Source organism: Myotis yumanensis, unplaced genomic scaffold, assembly GCF_028538775.1.
Source record: "Myotis yumanensis isolate MYYU_CA2020_CCGP unplaced genomic scaffold, mMyoYum1.0.hap1 SCAF_2, whole genome shotgun sequence".
Classification (NCBI taxonomy): domain Eukaryota; kingdom Metazoa; phylum Chordata; class Mammalia; order Chiroptera; family Vespertilionidae; genus Myotis; species Myotis yumanensis.
In genome coordinates, this window is record NW_027223753.1 from 76,174,539 (window position 1) to 76,197,942 (window position 23,404).

The 23,404-nt window shown below is 37.6% G+C and overlaps 1 protein-coding gene and 1 pseudogene across 4 annotated transcripts in view; one reads left to right on the plus strand and one right to left on the minus strand.

Moving 5' to 3' along the window:
* CDKAL1 (CDK5 regulatory subunit associated protein 1 like 1) overlaps positions 1 to 23,404 on the minus strand; it is a 643,254-nt gene that overhangs the window by 267,139 nt on the left and 352,711 nt on the right. The gene's annotated exons all lie outside the window — the stretch shown is intronic.
* Positions 16,899 to 18,812, plus strand: LOC139004399 (small ribosomal subunit protein eS1-like; annotated as a pseudogene).

Sequence of the window (23,404 nt, forward strand, 5' to 3'; positions counted from 1 at the left end):
ATACTTTTGGATAACCTAGTATTAAATAAAATGAATAAAACAGAGTTAGCAAGAGTTCCCCAGGTTTGCATGGCACACAGAGTGCTTCTGAATGCACATTCAATTAAAGGATTAGCCTATTTGAAAAGGCTAAATGATTCACAAGTCTCAACAAACAATAAAATGGGCCTGTGAAATGTGTTCACGCTGAAGTGATTTGTTGCTTCTGAAGAACCTCAACACACGCACAAGGCACACAAAGAAAGACCACAGCCTCAACCAGAAGTATACGTTTCTGGTAAGAATCTTAAAATTATAATTTTAAATCGTTTTTAGTTGATGGAACAGAAGAGTTTCAAACATACATTAAATATTCCTAGCCAAGAGAGACAACAAATAAAACACATGGCTTTTATGTGAATGTAAACTGAAAACTAACAGAATATAGGAGCAAAAAGCAAAGAACTTCCCTTCCTTAATGTGTTCCACAGAGGGAGAAACATACATGAAGTTAAGATCTCCAATCACTAAGAGATGTAGTTATTAATCAAAAAACTAGCCAACCCACACAAAAACATGTTCCCTTTTCCCCACTTGTCTTTCTGAGACATGCACATCCTCACCCACACCTAAACAACACAGGAAATACAAGGATAGAAATAGGATTTTCGTTTCCTGAAATTAAAGAAACAACTATCACAGAAAACAGGATATAACAAAACATAAAAGCTCCATTTAAGAAGCTGTCGATGTTTGTAGTATTGGAAAAGCAGTGGTGTTATGAATATATGGGTTTTCTTAAATTAAATTAAATAATAGTTCCAGAAAGTAATACACCTTTGTTTCGTTTTACTCATATAATAAAGAAAATGTATCCTCAGAAGAAACAGTCTAACATGTGTATAGGTTCCCTGTGTAGTCTTATAATTTTATAAATATTCTTTGTCCATGGAGTAAATACTGTTCTATTTTTTTAAAAAAACGGATTGCAATTAATGGCAACATCTTTACTTGAATATTACATATGCCATCAGACACTGGACTCATACAACCTTTTTTCTTTTAAATCTTATCACAAAATCCACTCCAGGAAAAGAGATGGCTAAGTAACAACATAAACAGATTTTAAAACACTCTGAAAGAGGTTATAAAAACAGGACATTATCCATGATTTTCCAGTTACTGGCATTTGAGCAACACAATATGAATATTTTAAAATGAACAGAATAATTTTAATTTATAATTTTTCCATCCAAATGGTTCCACGTTACGCCTTATGTAGAGCGAGCAAGTTCCTGGAACAGTGCCTTGCTGTTGCTAGATGAATATAGAAGGGGAAAAATCACTATGAATAGGAATGGAAATAACATCCAAGCAGAAACAGCAGCCAGCTCTCAAGCTGCATAGGTGGGGACCAATAGCCCCCTGGTGGGCTGAAACTTCAAATTAAATCACATAAAGAGGAAGCAGCTGTAACACTAAATCAGCAACAACAGGAATAATGGTCTTGATGTCTCCAAGATCAAGGCTGCTAAAGTGCTCTATATAATAGCAACCTGGCTTAAAACACAATGAAATGGGAGAACGTGTGCAAAATGTGAAACCCGTGGACTTAGGGAGAACTGTGCCTGGCCAATTCAATCCAAAAATTTGTCAAAGATGATTTTGCTCTTAATCAATGTGAGAGAGTACAGATTTTGTAAGGTTATATTTCAAGCATGAATGCTAATGAGAGCTGATCCCTCAAATACTTAGGATAGAGAGAGTCATTTCACACTAAAGGTGAAGCTAAATATGGAACCCCATCTGACATCCTTTTCCCTGGGAAGTCTTGTGATTACTCACAGGGCAAGCAGTTCCTGTCAGGTCAGCTTGCATATGAATTCACCAGGGAAACCGAAGGCTGGAGTCTGTAATCACTAATGGATATGGGGACACATGCATGCTTCTATCTGCACACTTAATTGGCTATACTGTGGACAGAAGTGCTTGCCTAAACAGCTTCATTCCTTAAGGACTTCAGTTATGAGCTCTATTCCTTCGCACATTCATTTCTTTATTCATCCATCAGACATTTATTAGGCCGTTACCTACTATGTGCCCTGCAGCAATTCCAGCTCATGACAGATATGGATTCATCATTAAACTTCTGTGATCTAAGATTGGCTGTTATCCAGGAGCTGGCAAGGGGACAGTGACAGACAACCTGGGGACTTCACATACATCACTAATGGAGATGGTGGAGGGGGGTGGGTATTGAAGAACACAGTCTTAGAAACCAAAATGAAGGGCGAGCTGGAAGTGGATATGACATCAGCCCCAATGAGTTAGGCCCCGTCTGCAATATAATGTGGACTTTGATTAATACATGTCAGAAAAACAAACACATGGAAATGAAAAAGAGAAGCAAGCAGGAAGAACTGAGATAAGAGAAGTGAATGCCCAGTAAAACCTCCCATGCCTGTAAAAATAAATATATGCCAAAAAAAGAGAGAAAGTAATGGCTGGAAAAAGTGGGAGACAAAAATTAGCTTTTAAAGCATCCAAGGGGAAATTTTTACTTTTTCCTAAAATTGTTCATCTGCCTGCATTTTGTTCATTTTCCTTAAATTGTTCAGTCTCTGACTTCTAAGGAACCTTAGGTTCATCTGATCCTTTATCCTTTTGTTGTGTTAATTTTGGTAAAAGAAAAGCAAATACTCTGAAGAAATGAAATGCATCTTGCAAGGTAAAAAAACAACAACACAAAAAGCCTTTAAAAAGTTTACTTATTAGGATCAGTTATCATTTTACCCATGAATTTACTGATCAGCCTAGAGTTGAAACACATAGCTATTTCCCCCTGAACAGAGAGCAACCTCAACAGCTGGATTCTGATCTTTGCTCCATAGTAATTTGAGATGACAGAGGATGGAAAAGTAGGAGACATAAAATACAATTTTCTCAACAAAATAGTCTCACAACAAAGAAAATCCTTTTTGAAAAATCAAGCTTTGCCAAAACTCAATTTCAAAAGATCATGATTCACTATAATTTCCCTGTGTATGAGCTTCATTGTAATAAATTAAAATACTGGTAAAGACTGATTTCATCTGGTCCAAGGAGTGATATTTTCCTAGTAGCTCTTGCTCTATCATGGGGGAAAATTTCTACCATAATAAGTTGCTTCAAATGTTTCATCATGAGTAGAGTCTAAAAATAAAGATTACAAAAATATGAAAACTATAAATTATGATTAATGGGATCAATCATTAAAGAACACTAGATGGCAAGAAAATTACATCAACTAAACATAATTAAAGAAAAACACCCCCAAATCTGTTAAACCTTTCTTCCTCAGAAGATGTGTTGCCCCCTTCTCCTGTCTTTTGCTCCGCCTGCCCCCTGCCCTCCCCTTTCTCCTCTCAATTCCACCTACTATTCCTTCTCCACCACCCCAGTACAGTCTTTATGCTCCATTTTCTTCAAAGGCCAATAAGGAACATAAATTAAACATACATTATGTTATATTTATGCATGTGCATTAAATTTTCAGCTCTTAATTCCTGATGCTTTTTTTAAAGGGTCACAGTGCATATTAACTAGATTTTTATAGGCTCATTCTTCTTAAAAATAATCTTAGAAAATTCAGAAATAAATATGACCCTCTGTTTAAACACTTCAAAGGTCATGAAAATTTATTCAATGGAGATGTTTCAAATAATAATATCTATTTATAGGCAGCTTCTAGTTATATAGCTTATTTATTTAATAGCAAATTAGACAATGGTCCCTTCTAATCCTATTACTAGATATCAAGAGTTTTATGTTTTCCTGTCAGATAAAAAAGGATTTAAATGACAATTTAATTAAAGATTGCCTCTTAAGAGGACCAACTAGGGCTATCTTATACATATATAACAATGACATATCACTGATAAAACCCAATTAATAGGCCACCATATGAGATAATTATTCATTACCTAATTCTTCAATTATATCATGTTTACACTATTTCTACAAATTTGAAAGAATTATTAGTGACCCGAAGTATTTTTCTCTCTAATGTTTTCTTTTGAACAATGTTGAATTTAGAGGAAAGTTTCAAGAGTCCAACATGAATAGCCATCCCTCCTTCACTCGGACTCATGTATAGCATTTTGTCACATTTGTGAGCACTCAATCTCTCCACACTCACAAGCACATGGTATTTTGTATGTTCTTCCCCCCTGAACGCTTTGAGAATTAGTTGTAGACATGATAGCACTTTAAATCTAAATAAATCAGTGCATATATCTTCTAAGATTAGGAACATTCTCACCCATAATCACAATATAATTACTGTTCTTGACTATCTTTGAACAACACTTTCACTGTAGTCAGACTGACTCAATTTTATTTCCTTGTGCAATTCACTTAGGCAATGAGGAAATAATCCTGTTAGGCAATGAGAAAATGAATTTTCTTTAGACAATATGGAAATGCAGCTTGAATTTTGCAAGGTGTGTCCCATGGTCTCCTTTAACTTCTGCACAAGATGAATGTAGAAGTTACCCTACAGGACTAGCTGGAGAGCACAGCAAATGAACACAAGTCTCTTTTTATTTAGAAGTAAGACTTCCCAATTACAGATAAATTCAGAAAGAGCAATCACTCATAAAATAATTAAACTTTAAAATTATCCTTTTTATTGCTTTAATAACAAGAGTTAACAAAGAGACAGAATTTCCAGAGCATCTGACATCTGTGATTATAGTGATACAAAGAAACAAACTTGTTGGCATAATTGATAATGTTGTAACTAAACAAAAACAACCTGTTTAAATTATTTCTTTTGAAAGGTCATAATTAGGAAGAATATTGTTTATTTCCATGCTTCTACAAGAATTTGGAAATAATGGAAAACAAAACAAACACCACAAAAGGAAGACACACTTTCTGGAAACAAGGCGTCTGATTCTTCAGCGTCCAAAATCTGCAACAAGCCTCGATGAGGCAGATTATCCTGAACACCACAGTGTGTTGGTTCCATACATGGGAGAAATACAGACAATGGCGTCTATGAATGGGCCCTCTGATGTTTCAGCAGGATGCGGGAAGAGATGATATTTTGTCTTTTAAAAAATCACAAGCTCAACTACCAACAGACCCAGCATTACAGATACAAAAGGACGTAGGAAGAAGAAAAAAGAAAATAGCTGGAAACTTGCAGCGCAGTGCCTTTTCCTCAGAAAAGATAAATATTGTTGATCATGGCAATTATAGTAATTTATCTAGATTCCAAGACTAACTTAGAGAGATATAGAATAGTTTAGAGGGTAAAGAAGCTAAGGGTTTTGCATTGTTTGAGCCACTGAACTCAACTACAGAATAAAGAACAAACAGAACTTAAATATTAAAAGAACACATTACTTTAATTAATGACTAACACTTTATGATCCTAAAGATCTTTCTCAAAAGTGAACTCCACAAAACCTACAGTCAAATATGACCTGAAAATCTTAGTTCTGATTAGGGAAATTTAACTTTGAACATAAAACTTGTAAATAATTATTGCAAGTATTTAAACAGCAAATACAGTTTTCAACTTTTACATTATATTCTCATGTTCAGTTGGAAGGTGCATCATAGATATAGTTTAGTTGTTCTAATACAAAGAAAACATCATTCATTCATTTGTTATTACTTTGTGCCAGTATTTGTTATTACTTTGTGCCAGATATGTTCTAGGTCTTGGAGACAAGGTGTCAGCTCTCGTGAAATTTATTCAAGTTAGAGAGACAATAAACTAAGATAAATAATATAGATCAAGTAAAAATAAGTGCTAATAAAATTTTTTAAAGCGGGATAAAAGGAATGAGTAATAAAGTGGTTGAGAAAGGACACTGCTATTTTTGACACATTATAATCGAGGAAGACTCACAACAGCATGACACCTGAATGAACCAAGGTAGTAAGCCACAAAGATCAGTATGAGAAGGAGGAGCGCTGGAAGCAGAGGGAATATAAGTACAAAGATGCAGCATGAGCCTGATTATAGTTCCCACGAAACCACAAAGAGGTCATTGTGGTTGGGATGAGGTGAGCAAGAGGTGAAAAAGAATTATAAGATGGGAGCCAGTGGTGACAAAAGTTGTTGCAAGAGGGCAGAGCTTTATGAGAACAAGAATTACATGTTGACAACCTAGTCACTGTCATATGTGATGCATATGCAATATGTATATTATATTTACTAGTGAAAGCTCTCAAAACTCCATGTTTTAAGATACTCTCATGCTTAAGCTCAAGAATATTTAATACAGTTTTAGAATCCTCAAAGCACTACATTTGGTATATAAGAAGGAACAGAAAAAGAAATAACAGAACATAAAATTGTCCAGTCTTTCTAAAATAAATTCATTTCTTTCACTCTTTTTTGAAGGGGAATATATTACAATTGACTAAAATGAGTGAAACAAGACTAACAAATTTAAGTAGAAACAAGTAAAAGAAATCCGAGACCATTAAACATTTATGCTTTCTAGTTGGTAGCACCAATAGGGAACTGAAGTGGTACCAGTCTTTTATACCTCCTCCTTTTACTTCTTCCTTCTTTACACCCAACAGAACTTAAGTACTATTCTTGGGCCCCAACTTCTCACTTAGCATCAATTAAGTTGACATCCAAAAAACTAACATTTGCAACAAACTCAAAGAGTCTTTGAAGAGGTTGAACCACTGCTATACCTTCTGAAGGAAGGACAAATAGGAATAAGTAAGATAGAAACCTCTTATGAGGCAGGAAGAGGAAATAAAAAGTCATTAAAGTTCATTGAAGAAAAAGGTATCTCACCCTCAAGGATCTACTATGCACGCATCAACTGACTATAATAATAGACAGAATAATTCAGAACAGTTTTACTCCTTTTAACTACTATAATTGGCAACTGACCCAAAAGTAGGTTAGTTAAAATAGTCTTGTAAGGATAACCTGTGCCCTTTAAAAGTTTGGAAGTCTTATGAAGATGGTAGTTGTGCCTTGACAAAAATTAGAATAATCAGAATAGAAAGTTCTGATACATACCTTAGATATCAATAATTTAATAATCAGCTCCTTCTTCAATTTAAAATTTCTGTGAACAAAGCACTACAAACACTTGTAGGTTGTATTAATAAAAGGTGATTTTAATATTGATTACAATAGAATAACATATACCAATAACCAACTCTGTAACTTGGTTACCCAGCTATGGTAATCAAAATTATATGTACCAACAGGTTTGTTTCTGAGGAGGAATGTGTAATATCCAGTAAAAATTATGGACTCTGGCCATGTTAATGACAACACAAAATTTTAATTAAAAGGAAATATTGTGAGGACTTCCATTTCTGCATACAAAGGATTAACTGTTACAGAAATTGCCTTAATGCTGTAAACAACTAGAAAATTTGACTAAATATATAGGAAGCCATGAGACAGGAATAACAGGCAGTGCAGGGCTGTGATTTTTTAGAGAAGCAAACAAGGTGAGTCCTATGATTGCCCATTTTACTACCTGGAGGCATTTTCTAAGGCCACAGTGCAGAAGAGAGGAACCAAACAGAGCCTGATGATCTTGCTAAGTTGAGGAGATAGAGATTGTAGTACAAAAAGCTATAATTTACAGGATTAAATATCTAAGAGGCAAAAGTTGCACAGAGATGAGCAGAGGGTTCCACCCATTTTTAGTTGAGTACTATCTGGGCATGCATAAGAGGAAACTAAATCCCATGGCTGATGAAAGAATCACAGGAAAGTAGTGGACCAAACAATTCCTAAAAGTCATACAGGACCACGAGTTTGTTTTTCTTCAAGACAAGAGAAAGACGTAGAATACATGAGTCATTAGACAGAGTCCTTAGGAGTGTATATGCCTTAGTGGTGGAGGGAAATTCATGTTAAACTAGAAGCTTCTCTGAACACATACTAACAGATCTTACAAGAAAGCCTCAAAAAAAAAAATCAAACTAATTTCAAATAACTCTATAACAGAACAAAGTCTAAAACTCTTTAAAGGAACAAAACAAAATCCAATGTTCAACAAGATAAAATTCAAAATGCCTGCCATCCAAACAACACTTCACAGGCATTCAGACAAGAAAGAAAATATTGACTATGGTTATGATCAGGAGAAAATTCAATCAGTCGGAACAGAGTCATAAGTGACAGAAATGATGAAATTAGCAGAAAAGGATATCAAAAGAGGTACTGTAAATGTGGTCCATGTGTTCATAAAATATGAATGTGATGAGAAAAGAAATAGATGTTTGAAAAAAGACACCATTCAGGAGATAAAATTAAAGACCCAGTAATAGAAATTATCCAAAATGAAGCAAAGAAAGAAAGAATACTGAGAATAAGAATGAACAGAGAAGAATAATATCAAGCCAACCAACACATGCTTTAGATTCCCTAAAATAATGGTTGAATTTTCCAAATTTGATAAAAACTATAAACCATAAATTCAAGGAAATCAAACTCAGTAGAATAAACAAAAATAAAACTACCTCCAAACACATTATACACAAATGGCTTTTTTTAAAAAAAGCAATAAAGAGAAAATTTTAAAAGCAATTGGGGTGGAGAAGACATTGTACACAGGCACAAAGATAAGAATAACAGAAACTTCTTGTGAGAAACTATGCAAACCAGAATGGAATGGAGAGACATCCTGAAAACACTGAAAAACTGTCCTAGAACTTTGTATTCCATGAAAATAGGAAAATAGCTATTCAATTTGAGGGGAAAATAAAAAAGTGAGACAAACAAAACAGAGATTTCTTACTGACAGATCACTACTGTAAATAATAAGGAAGAAAAGTCTTTAAATACAAGAAAACGTATTCTAGATGGGAGAAGGGGGGAAGCACTAGATGATACAAAAAGGGAAGAGCAAGACCAGAAATGTTAAATGTGTGGGTATATATAAAAGCTATTTTTTCTCACTTTTTATCTCTTTAAAATATATTAACTATTTTAGGCAAAAACCAACAACAATAACAATATACTTGGGGGTATACAATTTATTCAAAAAATTGACAATAGTATAAAGAATATGAGGAAGGAGGAAATGAAAGTATACAACTATAAGATTAAGTTACTGTTATTTGAAGGTGGGTTGTAATAAGTTAAGCATGTATATTTAAACCCCAGAGCAACTATGAATGCACGCATGAATGAATGAATGAATCAGTCAATAAAACAGAGAGGTATAGCTAACAAGGCAATAGTGAAGACAAAATGGAATCACAATACTCAATCTGGAAGAAGGGAGAAAAAGAGGAGAGAATAAGCAATGAAATGCTGGGAATTATAATGAATCACTAACTCTAGAGCAGACAGGAAGTGGAATAGAATCATAGAGGCTTCAACATTATCTTTAATTCTTTTTTTATTAAAAAAAAAGTCTGAATTAAATGTGATAAAATATTAGTTCTTAATACAGTTGGTAAATTTTTTAAATGATGCTGGTTTCTATAGATTTTTATATTTTGAAAACATACTTTAAAATTTGAATGACAATAATTCCTGTAATTAAATAAATATTGGTAAAGTCTCTCTTTTTTATTTTAGAAAGAAGCTAAATCAACCAATGAAGTCTGTGTGTTTTAAAATAAGTGGTTCTTGCCCTGCTGGTGTGGCTCAGTGGTTGAGCATCGACCTACAGACCAGGAGGTCACGATTTGATTCCCAGTCAGGGCACATGCCTGGGTGGTAGGCTTGATTCCCAGCAGCGGCCATGCAGGAGGTAGCCAATCAATAATTATTTCTCATCATTGATGTTTCTGTCTTTCTCTCCCTCTCCCTTCCTCTCTGAAATCAATAAAGAAATATATTTAAAATAAGTGGTTCTATAAGAGTAATTAAGTGCAATGACCTTTATTAAATTTTGTTATGTGAGGCTAATCTAGATAGCTGATATTAGGTATTTAAAAGTAGAATGCTAATTCTCCTCTGGCCTGAGGGAAAAACAATGACATTTAAAAATAACTGTGGTACATCTACACAATGGAATACTATGCTGTGGTAAAAAAGAAGGAATTCTTACCATTTGCAACAGCATGGATGGAACTGGAGAGCATTATGCTAAGCGAAATAAGCCAGAGAAAGATAAATATCACATGATCTCACTCATTTGTGGAATATAATGAACATAAACTGATGAACAAAAACAGATCCAGAGACAGAGAAGCATCGATCAGACCATCAAACCTCAGAGGATAGGTAGGGGAGGATTGGGGAGGGGGAGAGATCAAACCAAAGGACTTGTATGCATGCATATAAGCCTAACCAATGAACACAGATACCAGGGGGGCGAGGGCATGAATGGGGGGGGAGAGGGGGCAATGAGGGGATAAGGACACATATGTAATAACTTAATCAATAAAGAAAAAAAATTAAATAAATAAATAAAACACACACAAAAAAAACTCAAAGAGGGAAAATTATTATTTCTTACCATCAATAATTCAACTTTTCAAAGAAAGAGAAAATAGAGTTGGTTGTGACACTGAGGAAAACAATAAACCAATAGCTCTGTTGCCTTGCCTTTTCCATTGCCTCCATTATTCCAACTCAGGGCTCTCAATTAGGAACCAGATACAACGTAAGACTTTAATAATTCTCCACCTGAGAGTGAATTAAGGCTATTTTTCTCTCTCTTCATTGTCTATCAGCAGACCACTCACTACAGTTCACTAAAAATAGATTACACTAGATCTTTTTTGTTTTTGGTAGTACAACGAACACAATGCACTTTAGGGTAATTAATCAATGTAATACTTGAATAACAAATACAAGATAATTTTAAGAATCAAAACTTTCTAGCCAGAAAATGTCAAAATACTTTATTACTTCGTTTTACAAACATAGACTTGAAGATTAGAAAGGTTAAACAACTTGTCCAAAGTTATACAATAACTAATAGCAGAACAAGGATAAGATTTAATCTCTTCCAAAAAAGGAACTCCAACAAAACTCTTTGATGTCAATTTAATGGCCCAAAAAGAACACCTATAATACTGTGGCAGTCCTTATGGCAAAAAGAGAACTACCAACCAAAATTTCAAGATAGAATTCTTTCGTAGCATTAGAAAGAAAACCAAAACAATGCACAAATAACATGTGAGATGCATTAAGAATAAAAAACTTCATTATCCTATATAATAAAGAGGTAATATGAAAATTAACCCTCATGTCCTCACAAGATGGCTGCCTACAGCTAGGCCGGCAGGGGGGTTAGTGAGGGACGACCAAACAACTGAACGAGCAGGCTGCGTGGGGTGACCAGGCCGGCGGAGGGGCCATGAGGGGCGACCAGGCTGGCAGGGGTGGGCAGTTGAGGGTGACCAGGCTGGCAGGGGGAACAGTAAGAGGTAACCAGGCCGGCGGGGGGGGGGGGGGGGGGAGGGTAAGGGGCGACCAGGCCGGCAGGGGGGGAAGTTGGGGGTGATCAGGCTGGGAGGGGGCTGTGAGGGGCGACTAGGCCAGCAGGGAGGGGGCAGTTGGGGGTGACCAGACTGGTATGGGGGGAAGTTAGGGGCGACCAGACCGGCAGAGGGGGGAAGTTTGGGGCGACCAGGCCAGCAGGGGGTTCAGTAAGGGGTGACCAGCCAGGCAGGCAGGTGAGCGATTAGGAGCCAGAGGTCCAGGATTGTGAGAGGGATGTCTGACTGCTGGGGATCGGGCCTAAACCGGCAGTTGGACATCCCCTGAGGGGTCCTGGATTGGAGAGGGTGCAGGCTGGGCTGAGGGGACCCCCACCCCGTGCACAAACTTCATGCACCGGGCCTCTGGTCCAATATAATAGCCACAAGCACATGTGGCGACTGAGCACTTAAAATGTGATTAGTCCCAATTGAGATGTTCTATAAAGGACACAGATTTTAAAGACTGAGTATGAAAGAAGAAAATAAATATCAAGATTTTTATATTGAATATAAGTTGAAATGATTATATTTTAAAATCTTAGAAAATAAACTGAACCTGTATTTTTTTACTTAATGTGGCTACTAGAAAGTTTTAAATTACACACACGGCCCACGTATTTTATTTTTAAAAAAATATATTTTATTGATTTTTTCCAGAGAGGAAAGGAGAGGGATAGAGAGTTAGAAACATTGATGAGAGAGAAACATCGACCAGATGCCTCCTGCACACCCCCTACTGGGGATGTGCCTGCAACCAAGGTACATGCCCTTGACCGGAATTGAACCTTGGACCCTTCAGTCCACAGGCCGACGCTCTATCCACTGAGCCAAACAGGTTAGGGCTGGCCCACATATTTTTATTGGATAGCACTGTAATCCTATCTAATAAAGCATTAATATGCAAATTGACCATCACTCCAACACACAAGATGGCCGCCCCCATGTGGATACAAGATGGCCAGCAGGGGAGGGCAGTTGCGGGGGGACCAGGCCAGCAGGGAGGGCAGTTGGAGGCGACCAGCCCTGCAGGGGAGGGCAGTTGTGGGTGATCAGGCCTGCAGGGGAGGGCAGTTGGTGGGAACCAGCCCTGCAGGGGAGGGCAGTTGGGGGGGACGAGGCCCACAGAGGAGGGCAGTTGGGGGGACCAGCCCTTCAGGGGAGGGCAGTTGTGGGGGAATCAGGCCAGCAGGGGAGGGCAGTTAGGGGTGACCAGGCTGGCAGGGGAGGGCAGTTAGGGGCTATCAGGCCAGCAGGGGAGGGCAGTTGTGGGTGACCAGGCCCACCGGGATTAGGTCTAAATGGGCAGTCTGACATCCCTCGAGGGGTCGCAGATTGGAGAGAGTGCAGGCTGGGCTGAGGGACACCCCCCGCCCCCCCCCCCCCCCCCCCCGCATGAATTTCATCCACTGGGCCTCTAGTATAGACTATAGAACTGTCTGAGATGAAGAACTGAAAGAACTAGCATAAACTTTAAGTCAAATTGTACTTTCTTCTAAATAATTAATCAAGAGAAACTGAAAATTCTTTAAATAACATGATTGACAAATGTAAGATGCTTTATCTTATACACTTTATACTTTAACATCAGGCAAACCCAATTGAGAAAGGACCTATAAAACAACTGTCCGGTCCACTTCAAAAATATCCCAGTTACATACACAAAGGAAGACAGTGGTCCTGTCCCAGATTGGAGGTGAAGAGACTGAGGAGACAAGATAACTAACTGTAATATGGGATCCTGGACTGCCTCCTGGACCAGAGAAAGGATATTATGGAAGAATGGATGAAATCTGAATAGGGTCTGTAGGTTACATAATAGTATTATATCAATGCTAATTTTTCTGACATTGATCATTGTACTATGGTCGTATAATAGATTAACATTTGAAATAGTTGGATAAAGGGTAAATGTGAATTCTTTGTATTATTTTTGCGACATTTTTGTAAGTCTGGACTTATTTCAAAATATAAGTTAAAAAGAAAGACCAAGGCAGGGCACTGGTTACCAGGACAAGAGACAGCGCTGCATATGTGAAACCTTTGCTTCCTGTGAAGTTTAAGTAGGGCAGGCCCAGGCTTATGTCTAATGCAAATCAATAACCTATTTCCCTCAACACTGAGTAGAGCTTCCTGATTTAAAGTAGCGATTACCAGGGTGCTTCTAAACATTATCAACTTATTGTAAAAATCCACCAAATGAATGCATGCTTCTGAAAATAAACTTCAAACACTACATAAACACAAATATTATATGCATATTTGCAATTAGAAAGTGAAAGACTGCCTTTTGCAACATGTCACAGTGCTGCTGTTCTCATCACCAAGCAGTATTTGTTAAGTAGTCACCACCAACCCCTACATGAAGTTTCCCAAGGCACATATACACAAAACTGAACACAGAGCTATGAAAGAGAAATAAAGAAACTAAATGTACAGAAAAGATTTGAGGTAACTATTCACAAAATAGGCAAATATGACCCTAAGGAGTAGGCCAGGGAGATGTGAAAACGATTTCATCAGCAGGCTATGGGCAAGAATATGTTTTTGAGGCATTAAGCTTAAATATAATAAAGACACAGTACATTGCATCTGTACTTATTATGCATATATGCACTAATATAAAGCTGAAACAATAGGATGAGGTGTAGTGGTGTAAAGGAATCGACATAACATTTATATCTGAAAAAGAGAAGCCATTCACCGGCAGGGAACTCAGTCTTCTACAGAATAGGGCCGGGAAGCAGGTCTAGTGTGCGGCTAGAAAAGTCCAGTTCTGCACAACACACAGGGCAGCTTTAACTGCTGGAACAAAAACAGTGGGATGAATGAGGGGGAAATTATCTGGCTTCCCAATCAATATATTACAAATTAGCCTTAGAAAACCATGCCTTTTATCAGTTACCACTTAGAAGACCAAAGTTAAGATATATTCATGATCAATTGTATCTTTTTAAAAGTCATTACCAATAAGCAATGATGTTATATACTTAAACTTAATAAAAAGTATGTATGACACAGAATTAAAGGTGTTTCGTTTTTTTTAAATCCAATGGCTTTATAGTATGCCTTGATGGTCAGAAGACAGTCTCTCTATCCAACTAAGCATATGAGAAAGGAAAATTCACAAATGAAGATAATCTGCAGAATATGATCTCAATTAACTTTTAGTCATCATATTACTCATAGTAATTCTACAAATATTATCTAATTGAATCCATGTGTGTTATTCTGAGAAGAAGACATCCCAGAAACACACTGTCTAGTGTTGTGTAGCAGCAGAAGCAACTTGCATTTAAAAAAACAAAACAAGCAGCAGCGTAGTATTCCATTGTGTAGATGTACCAGTTTTTTAATCCACTCATCTGCTGATGGGCACTTAGGCTGTTTCCAAATCTTAGCTATTGTAAATTGTGCTGCTATGAACATAGGGATGCATATGTCCTTTCTGACTGGTGTTTCTGATTTCTTGGGATATATTCCTAGAAGTGGGATCACTGGGTCAAAAGGGAGTTCCGTTTTTAGTTTTTTGAGGAAACTCCATACTGTTCTCCACAATGGCTGCACCAGTCTGCATTCCCACCAGCAGTGCACATACCATTTGCAACAGCATGGATGGAACTGGACAGCATTGTGCTAAGTGAAATAAACCAGTCAGAGAAAGATAAATATCACATGATCTCACTCATTTGTGGATTATAAGGAACAACATAAACTGATGAACAAAAATAGATCCAGAGACGGAGAAGCATCGATCAGACCGTCAAACCTCAGAGGCAAGGTAGGGGAGGGTGGGGGTAAAGGGGAGAGATCAAACCAAAGGACTTGTATGCATGCATATAAGCCTAACCAATGGACACAGATACCAGGGGGGTGAGGGCATGAGTGGGGGTGAGGGGGTGGAGAGGGAAATGGGGGGATAAGGACACATATGTAATACCTTAATGAATAAAAAAAAAGAATTCCATTTTTTAAAAAAAGCAAACAAAGAACATGTTTTGAATGGGTGTCTACATCAAAATTCTACTCTCACCACGAGATGAAACATCTCTAGCCCTAACTCTAGAAATGCCGGTGAGACCTGCTACTGTGTGTCAAGTAGTCACAGCCATGCCTAGAACCACAATGCTGTCCCATACTGAGACTCCGAAACTCTGAAAGCTATGTATTTATTTTACCCGTGTCACTGGGAATAGCCAGTTTTTAATCCACTTACTGATTGTTGGTTTTTTTTCAGACTACTGTGACCAGTACCACAGTCCATATAATGTTTTGAACACTACTAGCATTCAGTAAATAACAACCAGCTTTACTATTAAAAGTAAATTTAAAAACAAGCAATAAATCTAGACTATGGAAATCTCCATTGACCATAGAACTGCTGTCAGTGACACTAAAAGCTATTTACATAAAAGGCCCTCAAATTACAAAATATGCAAATTATCTTTATGCAAGAAATGTATCAAATATTCTAAGATTCAGAGTGCTTAAAAATATTCACCCAACTGGGATGATTTCAGATTAAAGAAAATAAGGACTGTGTAATTATATACACTTACCTTGACAAATAGAAAGCAATCTGTGATTAGAACATAGCAATTAGTTACAAAATGCTTCACATGGATTTAATTACCCATCAGTCTACATGTAGCTTAATTACTTTTATCTCATTGCATCAGTAAAAGATTTCTGCCTGAGGCAACTGCCAGTCATATATTTATAAGGCTTCTAGACTTTACAGTGAATACATTATAACATGCAGGCAAATGTGCTAAAGTTACAGTTGCAGAGGCATTCTTCATTTTGAGTCTCTGGTTTTATCCATAAATATCTCATTGCTTTCCTAGAGTCCACTATCATCTAGCTTTCACAGTGACGGTGTCACCTATATGGCTAAATAACATTGTTGACATAAACATCACCTCTGTTTATCCTAATCTTGTAAGAGCTAGAAGGAAAGACCTTTAAAACCAAAACAATTATTTTATTGCCCTGGAGCAAAGGGTACTATATTCTCATGGGTAAGGTAAACACTGAAATTCAGAAAGGAGATGAGCCCTTTTCAGACAGCTGTAAGTTCAGAAAGACGGTAGGTTAACCGGATGGATGTTCAGTGATTCAGAGTGGGAATTTTTCTCTCCTTAGGAAGACAACTCCATAGTCTTAAAATTCAGCCACCCAAGGTTTGATTCCTAGCTCCTTTGGGAAGTTATTTAATTGACCTGAGAATAAATAATGACCATCTTAATTTAACATAATTGCTAAATTCAATAACACAAAAAATACAGCTAATGGAGGATGGCTCATAGCAAATCCTACATAATAAAAGGTGAATATGCAAATCGACCAAATGGCAGAACTACCGGTTGCTATGACACCCACTCACCACCAGGGGGCAGATGCTCAATGCAGGAACTGTTCCCTGGTGGTCAGGGTGCTCCCATGGGGGAGCACCGCTCAGCTAGAAGCCGGGCTCAGGGCTGGCGAGTGCAGCGATGGTGGCAGGTGCCTCTCCTGCCTCTGAGGCAGCGCTAAGGATGTCCGACTAACGGCTTAGGCCTGTTCCCTTAGTCAGACATTCCCCGAGGGCTCCTGGACTTCCAAAGGGATATCTGACTGCCAGCGTAGGCCCAATCCCCCAGGGAGCAGGCCTAAGCTGTCAATCGGACATCCCCTGAGGCATCCTGGACTGCGAGAGGGCGCAGGCTGGGTTGAGGGATCCACCCGAGTGCACGAATTTGTGTGCATTGGGCCTCTAGTATAAAATAAAAATTAAAAGAGTTTGCTGGGTTCCTCCAGAAGGGGCCTGTGAGGATTACTTGATTTCATCAGAAAAAGGGGTTCTTTGGATGGAGCTCAGTAGAAAATACTCTCCCTCCATTTTTCTTTAGAGAAACACTTTTGGTGTTGATTGGGAAATTAGATTCTCTAAGAAGTGAGAGTTTTGGCATTAGGGGAATCTGACTTCATCCTACTTAAACCATTTTTAAAAACCCTTCTGTAAAATAGGCAGGTCTCTGAGCCAGGTGGCGTTGTGTCAACTGAGCTTACAGAGATCTATGGAGCGTTCCTTTAGGGCTCATAAGTCATCAGGAGTCTCTCTGGAATTTTTTTACCCAAACCAGAGTTGCTTTTGTTTCTGTTCAATATAAACAGAATTGATAAGAAAAAGAGTCTCAAGTAGTACTGTGCTTAAGAATCACCTAGAAAGCATTTAAAAAGTCAGGTGAGAGGCAGGGTGGGCAAGATTCTAATAAAGCATTCTGCAGTGATATCCAAGACTGTGTAACCTGGTCATACTGATAACGACACTAAGAGAAACGCTAGGTGAGGGCTCACGAAAATGTATGGCAACAAGTTAAACATATTTAACTATTAAAATCCTAAAACAAAAACAAAAAAAACCAGAAAATATTTTTACACCTTAAAAATTTGTCAAATTCCTCCTTGAATTTAGTTAACACTCACATTATGATTTTGAGCTCCCCAATTACTGATCCCCCAAAGGAGTACAGGTTCCACATTCTTATAAAGAGCTTGCAAATGACTCAAGTATCACAGGAACACGAGGAACCGAAGTCACACCTGATGGTCTCAAGGGTCCAGCTTTTGAGGTGAGCCTAGCTAATCTGCAGAATGATGAATTTGCACTTAGAAAACTCAAGCTAATTACTGAGGATGTTTAGGGCAAAAATTGCCTGACTAATTCCCACGGCATGGATCTTACGGTGACAAGATGTGCTCCATGGTCAAAATATGGCAGACCATGCCCTGACCAGTGTAGCTCAGTTGGCTAGAGCATCATCCTGTGCACCGAAGGGTCATGGGTTTGATTCCTGGCGAGGGTACATACCCAGGTTGTGGGTTCAATCACCAGTCAGGGCACATATGGTAGGCAACAGATGGAGGTTTCTCACATTGACGTTTCTCTCTCTCTCCCTTCCTCTCTCTTCCAAATTAATGAAAACATATAATCAGGTAAAGATTTTTTAAAAAGGCACACCATGATTGAAGCTCATGTTGAAGTCAAGACTACCAATGGTTTATTTGCTTTGTCTATTCTGTGTTGATTTTACTAAAAAATACAACAATATGATTCGGAAGACATCTTAGGCTCAGCGTTAACAGGTCCGCCAAATGCATAAGATGATGGGAATCATGACTGAGAGGTGCAAACAAAATGATTCCAGTTAGCAGTGGGAAGATATAGGAAGGCTGGCCGATCTATTTATCTAATCCATGTTTTTGTTAAAAAGGTCAAAATGCTGAAGAAGTCCAAGTCTGAACTGGGAAAACTCATGGAACTTCAAGGTGAAGGTAGCAGTTCTGGAAAAGCTAATGGGGATGAAGCAGGTGCCAATGCTGAGTGAACTGATGGATATGAGCCCCCAGCCCAAGAATCTGTTTAAAATTCAGATACAATGATGACAAATAAAAAACCTACTTGCAATTATGTTTTATTCATGTAGATGCCTCCAGCTCTTCACACAAAGACTATATAGCACATAATAAATACTCAATTAATATTTGCTAAAGGAAGGAAAGGGATGGGGCAGGAAGGAGGGAAATGCTTCAAATGTTTAACCTAGGCAAAGCCAAATTATTTTCAAAAAATATTTTTCTACTGTTCTTGTAGGTAGGAAATCATTTTTCAGAAAGTTTTCTAAATATAATCAAATGCCACAGACAGATACCACCACACATTTTCAGAAAGAACGTACTTGCTCTTTCATCCCTTTCTGTAGCTTGTCCCAGTAGTTCACACCCAGCTACAGAACAGCTTTGTCTGCAGAGGGCCAGCTGCCAGACCAGGGTTGGCCTCTCACTGGCCAGCGACAATGAGCACAGTAATGGCTCTTGGGCCTTGTCTGTAAAATGGCCATAGTGACACTGGATGGTTCCAATTCAATGACAGGAAATTTTCCACTGAAAAAACAACAACATAGGACCTGATACCTGGCACAAGGGCAATTACCACACACACTTACTTCTCTAACTTGAAGTCGCTCCAAAGATTAACTACAACTAGAACGATATTAAATATACATCAATAAATGTATGAACAGAATGGTGGCTCATGTAAGAGAAAGCTTTCGAGTCAGCTTGGTTAGAATTCTCGCTCCACCATCCATTAGCTAGGTCGCCGTGGGGGAGTTACCTACATCTCTGAGCTTAGGTTTTCTCAGCCGTAAGATGAAGACAATCATTCCATACCTCAGAGGGCTGATGAAATAAGAGAACCCATACAAAGCAGTTCCCACTCTGCCTGGCACACAGTAAACAACAAACACTAGCAACTGTTACTATTTTGCCAGACACCAAAGTAACAATGAGGAGATATGGATCCATCCCAGGTCTCAACATGGATTTTTTTGTTTGTTTTTTTGCTGGAGCAGGCACCGTTGCTTTTGGAAATTGGAAATAACAGTATGTGTAGTAAGACATTAGAGTTACTCTGGAATTTCCATTTGGAGAAGAAAACTACTTCTGTGATAGTAAAGTTACAATAAAAAGGATAATTGTGGCATAGCCTGTTCAGACCTATATGCAGAAATTGCCCCGTTTGCAAATGGGAACTACCCAAGCACAGAAATAGAGCTTGATGCAGGGCTTTAAAAACAATAAAGTTAATTAAAAGAAAAAAAAAATACTTTTTATAGAGTTCAAAAACAAGTTAATTTTTTTCTCAAATTCACGTTTATAGTGTTAACAGTCAAGGAGTTAAAAAGTAATGAAATAAATGCTTAAAACCACTTCAACCAATTTCTATTATAAGAAGCTTTCTGAGTCTGCTTTTTAACTCATTAAGTGTTTTTCAAGTTAGGTTTGTTGTCTCAATGCAGCTTTTCGTGGTGATTTTTGTCAAGAAAGAAGTCCAAAAGTCACTTACACTTTTGATTTGGAAAATCTAAATCATCTTGATGAATTTTTTTTCTTATAAGCCAACATTATGAAGATGAGTTAAAATTAAAGAAAAATAAAAAATATAGTTTAAGTATTAAAACAAGTACTAAAATCATAAACCAGGAGCTAACACCCTTTAAAAGAACCACTGTGCCAAATCCCTGAGCCTTTTTCCTTTAAATTTTTTGGGGTCGAAGGCGGAGACGTTGACGTGAATTGGCTTTCGGATGGTGTGCAGAACGGGGCCATCAGCAGCCCATCTGCCAGTGGCGAGAACACACCTGCCACTGACCTCGGATGTGGACAGGGGCAGATCTTCAGGGTTGGTGCCAGCCAACAAAAATTAAACATAAAAAAACTCAGCCCAGGTACCGCTTCCTACACACACACACACACACACACACACACACACACACATACACACACTTTTGACAATTATGAATGGGAAAGAAAAAGCCACACATAAAGCAAAAATCACTGCTACGAACATCAAAATACAGAAAGATTATTAAAGATTAAACAGGAAATATCCCAGTTGGCATTCCTTTCGGAGTGCCTTCCCTTTACAAGCATCTCCATCTCACTGCCTTCTTGCCTCCATTTCTTTCCCTACTACTGCTCTTGTTTGGGGAGCCATTTCTGCTCTTCTGGGTTCTCCTTTCCATTTTCTCCTCCACTGTGCTGCACTAGAGACTGCTTTCATTGCCACAGAGGCTAGTCTTTATTACCAGGAAAGTGGGATAGTACCTTTATATGCCCCCTCCCCGGAGAAGACCTGAAGTACCCCCAAAGAAAACCCAGCAAATGAGTGGCTGCATACATTAAAGCCATCTGTTGTCACCATCTGCCCAGGAAAGTTATCCCACTAAGCCTGGCCCTTGAAGTGATGATCCTCTCTATGTCTACTGGGAACCCTCCATATTGTCTGGAACTGTCAGGGTTTATTCTAACAAATGTTAGGAGAAGGAGAGGCTGCATTTCCACTGTATAGTGTTAAAACTGGGCAGGGGGAGGAGGCATTGCTTTCACTTACAAGATGGAATGAATATCGACTGGCTTCTATAAATAATTTCTTCAAGTGAAGATGGAACTCAAAACAATATTCCTGAGATATTATGAATCCAGGACTCTAGTTATATGTATTTTGGGTTGAATATATTTTTGCATGGAAAAGATTCATAATTTTTTCAACTCCAGATTCTGAACTTCCAACTTCTAAAAAATATTGGAAACCTCAGGGACAGTCTATAGTAGATGAAAAGATTTTAACTGTAGCACTTCCAATGTTGTCTCACTTTAAATAAGTCACTTGATTTTGCTGAATCGCAGTTTCTTTATCTGGAAAACGGGAGATGAGACCAGATTATTTCACTCAACTTTTGGGGTTAGAGATCTCCTTTGACACTGATGGAAGTCATGGATCCCTTTCCAAAGATAAGGCACATGCAACATTTTACTTGATGTATCAGGGGATTCATAGATTCTTAGATATGCATCGGTGGAGAAATTCCTGGACTTTACGCTAAAATATGATGCTCACTCAATGCACACAACAAACCATTTTCTTAAATGAAGACACATAATTTTTACTACTAGAAAATCAATTTATTCACACCCCCACTTAATAGCTATTGGATAATTCCTTGAAAAATATAAGTTTAATGAGATTCTGAAATTACACACCTGCCCATGGAACCCACACATACCCATTCATTTGGTATAATTGTAAAATAATCACTCTATCAGCCAAGTATGGCCACTTTTGATTGGCAAGTGACGTAAGTACAACAAGAGTCATAATTTCTCTGGCTTGAGACTTTCAAAGTTTTCACTAAACATTAATGAAATTGTTATTCTAAGCAACCATCTCTGAAAAGAGATTTTCAAAAATAATAATTTCCCTTTTACATCAAACATAGGCTGTTCACTTAGAAAAACAGAATAAAACTGGTTAAGAAAGAAGCATCTCAACTGTCAACAGTCAAGTGATAGTTTATATATAATCTTGCAAGATTTTAATAAAATTAATGTATTTAATTTTTATATTAAAAAAAACTCTTATTAAAAACAGTAGCTTTTATGAGGACTATCAAAGAAGGTAATATAATTAAAGATGTATAGTTCTTTGAAGTTTTACTAAAAGACCCCATTCTGAGGGGGTTAGACATAATCATCATTCCTGGATTCAGGCTTATTAGTTACCAAGACAAGTAGAAAAAAGTAAAGCCAAAAGCACATCCCTCATTTAGGAACTCTAGGACATGATTCCCAAAGTACCTTCCACGTTCTAGAATTCTAGCGTCTAGGACATATCTTCCTGTCAACATAAGTCAAAAATTTTAGTTTCTACTTATCTTTGCTACTATGGGTAAAAATCGATGAAAAAGCAATAGTAATGCAAAAGAGGTATACTCCTATTGAATTATTAATAGGCAATACAACTGTAAATGTTTTTGTTCACCATTCTTCACTGCCCTCGCAAACAATTTCAAAATGGGAGCTGCTGAAGCATGAAGATTGTTTGCAGCCATTGCTTTCTGAAATCACAGCGCTGGGAATTGGTAGAATTCTTACCTCCTTGGTTATTATCGGGCATTGTGAACTTTCTGTGAAAGCAGACTATAAATTCACAAGGGGGGTCCTTTTCCTTCAATCAAGGAAATGTTTAAAATGACCCCCATCTGCCATTTTAATATATTCTTCTCAGAGACTGTCATAAATATTTAATATAAAAAGGCACCGTTTAAGCACAATGAATAGCTTATGAAATTAAAGTTGGCTGATGAATTACATTGTGTAAATATAATACACTGTAAATAATGACAAAAAATATGAGCAGCATTACTAATTTCACTTGCTTCTCTTGACATTTCTTAAGAAATATTAAAAAAAATACTTAGATATGAAGGTCAACTTAATTGGCATGAAAGAGTGACTAACTCTATAGAAGCATTAAACTCTTGACTCTATATCTAACATCTAGGTACAGTACACCCACTGAAACAATAGCATATTGATTTTCCATTTCTCAAGAAGTCTCACTTAACCTGCTAACTACTTTCACAAAAAGTCACAGAACTAGGAGGATACCTTGTAT